We start from the raw sequence: 6,344 nt of genomic DNA, 5'->3' as shown, positions 1-6,344 counted from the left end.
TAGTATTGGGTTTACATTTTCAAGGTGGGGGCAAGAGAAGAGCTACTTGTTTGTATCCTCTGCCCTATTTGATGACAGGGTGCCCGAAGACCTGTCTCATGGCTGCTATGTCTTGGTAGACTCCCAGCTCAGCATAATGCCTGGTTCTCTAAACGATTCTTAAACAGTATCAAACTCTAGTGATCTATTTATTGAGACTCTCTACTTATAACTGTGTGCATCTGTTTATAAGCTCTGGGCTTGTCGTAACTTTTTTTTTAAGCAGTGCATTATTATCTGGACAGGTCTACTAAAGAGGGAGGAGTAAAAAGGGCAGAGGCTGGGAGTAGAGGGAGAACTGCAGTGAGCAGGCAGGTGTCTGTCCTTTACAGCCTGACAGAGGTCTTTGAGTGGCCCTGGGGGAGAGGCCAGGACAGCAGCAGGGGGCGAGGGGGAAGTGGAGAGGGGACAGGAGCATTTGAGGGGTTGGGACACCTGGACGGAAGTTTTCCAATATTTTAAAGAACTACTATGGCTGTACCCATAAACCTGGTTACTGGGGAGAGAGGTGAGGATGCAGAAGTCCTGGGGAAAGAGCCAGAGTACGATTTGCTAAGATGCCTTCATGGAATAACAGACCTCTACTGCATCTAGATTGGCAAAAAGAGGAAATAATGATAATAATTATTTCCCAGCTCTCTACACTTATATAACTCATTTAATCCTCACAACTCTACGAGGTAGGTACACTTATTATTCCTCTTTTATAAATGAGACATCTAGGAGGATAGTGCAGTGGGTCTTAAAGTGACAGGATGACAACAATGAGTAAAATATAAAAAGAACCCCATTGCTGCATAGGAACTGAAAAACCAATAGCCACTCTGTTACAACCTGCCCTCCTTGCCCAAAGTCTCCAACAGCTGTGATTTACACCAAAGCCTTGCTTTTGTGAGTGATGGACTGGAAGGTAGGAGATTAAAGTAGCATATAGGTGAAATTGCTTTAAAGTTTCATGAGTCAGTCAGTGAGAACTGGAAAGCATAGTTCTCTCTCCTTGTTTTACACAACGTTGAGATCAAGTAAAAATCAGTTAGGTGCTTGCTCCAGGAAATTCCCACTTCTAGAAGACAAAGCATATGAACAACAGCTTCACAATCAAGCCTGCTCATCCAGACTCCCTCCCAGACCCTTGCCACACCGAGCCCAGGAACGCAAAGCGGCTACGTCATAAACCCCACCTGATTCCAATCAGTTCCTCATCTTTCAAGTTCAACTTAAAATCACTCAGTCCTGGTCCTAAAACCCCCCAAATCCCCAAAATACACTGCCCTACTTTCCCATTTGGGGAGGCTGTTAAGACTGTCAAAATGGTGGTTTCTTTTAGTTTTGCCGGATTAATTTGGTTCCTGATCTACCCAAGATGCCACGAAATGATTAATGTGGCCCCGCCAACATGGGGCATTGATGGGAAATAGGAGTCTAACAAAGACAACTCTTATATGTTAGAAGTAAGGAGAGCAGAGGCGTCTGAGGTGGCCTAAAATGAGAAATTAGAAATAAGGATGCTCAAGCAGAGTGCTAATTCACTAATTCATGCAGCTTTTATCTATTGCCTATAGTGCTTCCCTTTCAATCTGCAGAACACTGTTTAGCATCTCTTGTAGGACTGGTCTAGTGGTGATGAACTTCCTCATTAGCTTTTGTTTATCTGGGAATGTTTTAATTTCTGCTTCATTAAAAAATATTTTTATTGAGAAATATCCACACAAGGTACAGTTCAACCATATTACACAATCAATGGCTCACAATATCATTCCATAGTTGTGTATTTTTCATCATGATCATTTTTAGAACATTTGCAATCACTCCAGAAAAATAAACAGAAAAAAAGAATTCATACATTCCATACTCCATACCTCACCCTCACATTGACTCCCCTACCCAACCTTTACCCTTTATCTCCCCTATTATTTATTTTTTATCCTTATATTTTTATCTTACTCATCTGTTCATACCCTGGACAGACACAAGGTTTTCACAATCACACAGTCACATTGTAAAAGTTATATGTTTATACAGTCTTCTTCAAGAATCAAGGCTACTGGAAGACAGTTCCACAGTTTCAGGTACTTTCCTCCAGCCTCTCCAGTACACCATAAACTAAAAAGGGATCTCTATATAAGGCATAAGAATAACATCCAGGGTAACCTCTTGACTCTGTTTAAAATCTCTCAGCCACTGAGACTTTATTTTTTCTCATTTCTCTCTTCCCCTTTTGGTCAAGAAGGCTTTCTCATTCTGATGATGCCAGGTCTCAGCTCATCCCCAGGAGTTCTGTTCCATGTTGCGAGGGAGATTTACGCCCCTGGGAATCATGACCACATACTGAGGAGGTCTGCCTCAATTTTGAGAGTTTTGTTGGATATAGAATTATTGGTTGGCAAGTTTTTGCTTTCAGCACTTTAAATATGTCATCCCACCGCTTTCTTACCTCTATGGTTTCTGGTGAGCAATAGGCACTGAATCTCACTGAGGCTCTCTTGTATGCGACATGTTGCTTCTGTCATCTGGCTGTCAGAATTCTCTATCTTTGGCATTTGATAGTGCGATTACAGTATATTATTGTGTGGGTCTCTTTGGGTTTACCCTGTTTGAAACCCATTGAGTGTCTTAGATGTGTATATTTATGTTTTCTGTTAAATTTGGGACGTTTTCAGCCATTATTTTTTTTGAGTATTCTTTCTGCCCCTTTCTCTCTTCTTCTGGGATTCTCACAGTATGTACATTGAGATGCTTGATGGTGTCCCACAGGTTCCTCAGGCTCTGCTCACTTTTCTTCATTCTTTCTTCTCTTTGCTCCTCAGAGTGGACAATTTCAACTGTCTTATCTTCAAGTCTGATTATTTCTTCTGTCAGCTCCAATCTGCTGCTGAACCGCTCTGGGGAATTTTTAATTTCTACTTCTTTGTTTGGTTTCTTTTCATAATTTCTGTTTCTCTATTGGTATTCTCTTTGTGTTCATTTATCATTTCCTTGTTTCCTTTAATTATTTGCCCATGTTTTTGCTTAAATCTTTGAGTATATTTAGGACCATTTAAAAAAAATAATTCTTTGTCTGGTATGTCCCAGGTCTGGTCCCCCTATTGATGGTTACTAACGCTTAATTTTTTCCTTTGCCTGGGCCCTCACTTCCTGTTTCTTTGTAATCTTTGTTGAGACCTGGGCATTTAGAAATTTCAATATATTATCATTGGAATGTAGACTCTGAGGCATCTCTTTTTGTTTTTTTTAATTAAAAAAATTAACAAACAAAACATTTAGATATCATTCCATTCTTCATATATAATCAGTAATTCTTAATATCATCACATAGTTGCATATTCATCATTTCTTAGTACATTTGCATCAATTTAGAAAAAGAAATAAAAAGACAACGGAAAAAGAAATAAAATGATAATAGAGAAAAAAAAAACTATACGTACCATAACCTTTACCCCTTGCTTTCATTTACCACTATTTCAAACTGAATTTATTTTAACATTTGTCCCCCCTATTATTTATTTTTATTCCATACGTTCTATTCTTCTGTTGATAGAGTAGCTAAAAGGAGCATCAGACATAAGGTTTTCACATTCACAGAGTCTCATTGTGAAAGCTATATCATTGTTCAATCATCATCAAGAAACATGGCTACTGGAACACAGCACTACATTTTCAGGCAATTCCCTCCAGCCTCTCCACTACATCTTGAACAACAAGGTGATATCTACTTAATGCGTAAGAATAACCTCCAGGATAACCTCTCGACTCTGTTTGGAATCTCTCAGCCATTGACACTTTGTCTCATTTTACTCTTCCCCCTTTTGGTCGAGAAGTTTCTCTCAGTCTCTTGATGTTAATTCTCAGCTCATTCTAGGATTTTTCTCAGTCCTTTGATGCTGAGTCTCAGCTCATTCCAGGATCTTTGTCCCATGTAGGCATCTGTTTCTTAAGCTTGTATCCAGCTATTGTTAAGACAGAGCTTTCCTTGAGTGTCAAGGAGCTAATTTAAAAAAATAAGGAAAAAAAAATCAAACCTTCTATGGGAAGGCTCTGTTTCAGGGCTTGTCCATACAAGAGTTTAGAGAATAGCTTGATGCCAAAGTGTAGGGTCCTCCCTGATCCTTTCTGTGCATGTGTCTTGTCTTCTTTCCAGTTTGGGGCTGTTAAAACTAAGGCTGCTACAAACATTTACGTACAAGTCTTTTTTTTGGTATATATATTTTCATTTTCTTACATAAATACCAAGGATTTGGATTTTTGACTCCTTAGATTGATGCATATTAAAATTTAGAATAAACTTTAAGACTCTTCTCCAAAGTGATTGTACCATTTGCACTCCTACCAGCCATGTATGAGAGTTCTAGTTGCTCTACCTCATTGTCAGCATTTAGTATTATCAGTCTTTTTAAATTTAGTCATTCTATTGCATGTTGTTGGGGATTGAATCATGTTTCCTACAAAAGAGAAAGACATGTTCAAATCTTAGTCCATGTTCTTGTGGGTGTAAACTAACTGTAAATAAGACCTTTGATGACGTTGTATTTAGTTAAGGTATGTACTCATTTATGAATAGGATCTTTGAAGATCCTTTTTCGTTGGAGTCATATTGAATCAGGGTGGGTCTTAATCTGTATGACTGGATGCTTTATAAAGAGTGGACATTTGGATGCAGTGAGAGAAAGCACTGGAAGAAGCCTGAAGTCAGAGGAAGGCAGAGACAGACGCCATGTGACTAGAGGACTGCCATCACCAGAACGCTACTGACTGTGGGAGAAAGCATGGCCTTGCTGACATCTTGATTTGGATTTCAGGCCTCCAACCATGAGCCAGTACATTCTTGTTATTCAGGCCAACCCACCATGTGGTCTTGGTCATAAGCAACCCTGGAAAACTAAGAAAGACGCAAAATGGTATCTCATTGTTGCTTTAATATGCATTTCCCTAATGACTAATGATGTTGAACATCTTTCATGTGCTCATTTGTATATTTTCTTCTATGAAGTATGTGTCTAAGTTTTTTTTTCCAAATGAAGCAATTTTATTTCACAGCTGTCTTTAAAATCACAAAGGCACTAGGTTCTTCATATGAAAACAGTAGTATAGATACCCTATACTTTCTAGAAAATTATTGTATAGATCTTCTCAAAGAAAAAAAGCACCCCATTATATGGTTTGTTAGTTGCTTGGAAAAAACTCACTTTGTGGACTGATTCCTAAAACATACCATTCTACCACTGTGTATCTTTTGGTCCAAAGTATAGATTATTTTCATTCAGGTACATGTTCCTGAATTGTTTCATATTTTATAAAGTACATACAGACTGATTTATCACAATGTTCCATTGGTTCATCAACCTTTTCTGCAGGTTCATCAGAAGGATGAGTTGGCTGTGCCTTTCTCTGTAGTCCTTCTTCAAGACCTTCTGGGAATTAAGACCTATTTGTCATAGATCATAAACTCTAAGACTTTATCAACAATTCTATTGGAAACATTGTAGTTAAACCCTGCTTTGCAGGATATGTCTCTCCTAAGGCACCCGGACCATGTTTAACCAATTCATTCAAACTCCATAACCTCAGACATACGTTTCTCCAAGTAAATGCAAACTGATTGAGAGTAGGCTTCAATGGTCATAGCTCTGTAATCAAAATAGTTAGCAGATGGACATGTCCCTATCATCAAACCAGCAATGAGCAGTCCCATACCATATGGCCTCCAGCCATATTGTGTGGTTAACTGGATCTTGTTTCCAGTTAGAGATACATGATGAGATAGAGGAAGAAGTCTGTCAAGTACAAATGTGGAATCCAAACATTCATGGTGTGTGAAATCACGTTAACCGTCTAGCATCAGCAGTCAGCCCAGCAACTGAGGTACCAAAATTGTTGTCAACATAGAGAATTTTTTTGATGGTTTGCAAGCTCTGACTCTGCCCTCTTCCATGCATCCAACACTGCCTGGGTTTTTTATTTCAGACCAACTGTCGCTAAGCCTCTCTTAACAGCTTCCATTGCATATTCAATTTGATGAATCCTGCCCCAAGGGCTCCAAACAGTGACATCACTGTCATACTGCTTGCAAAACATGTTTCTGGTGAAGGTCTGGCTGCAGGCTCCACATAGCTGCAGATCAATGCCAAGTGTCCATTGGGTGGTTCATTTTTTTATTGTTGGTTTATAACAATTCCACATAGCTGCAGATCAATGCCAAGTGTCCATTGGGTGGTTCATTTTTTTATTGTTGGTTTATAACAATTCTTTATATATTCTGGATATGGGTCCTTTTTCAGATAAATAAATATGCTGTACTGGTTAGTAAG

The 6,344-nt window shown here is 38.9% G+C and overlaps 1 pseudogene; it reads right to left on the bottom strand.

Annotated features, from left to right (window-relative positions):
- Window positions 1-5,292: 5,292 nt before the first annotated feature.
- LOC143675762 (proteasome subunit alpha type-1 pseudogene) lies at window positions 5,293-6,111 on the bottom strand (annotated as a pseudogene).
- Window positions 6,112-6,344: the final 233 nt, after the last annotated feature.

The sequence above is a fragment of the Tamandua tetradactyla genome, chromosome 3 (genome assembly GCF_023851605.1).
Source record: "Tamandua tetradactyla isolate mTamTet1 chromosome 3, mTamTet1.pri, whole genome shotgun sequence".
Taxonomy (NCBI): domain Eukaryota; kingdom Metazoa; phylum Chordata; class Mammalia; order Pilosa; family Myrmecophagidae; genus Tamandua; species Tamandua tetradactyla.
The sequence above is the reverse complement of the archived record's forward strand: the minus strand, read 5'-3'. Positions and strand labels throughout refer to the sequence as shown.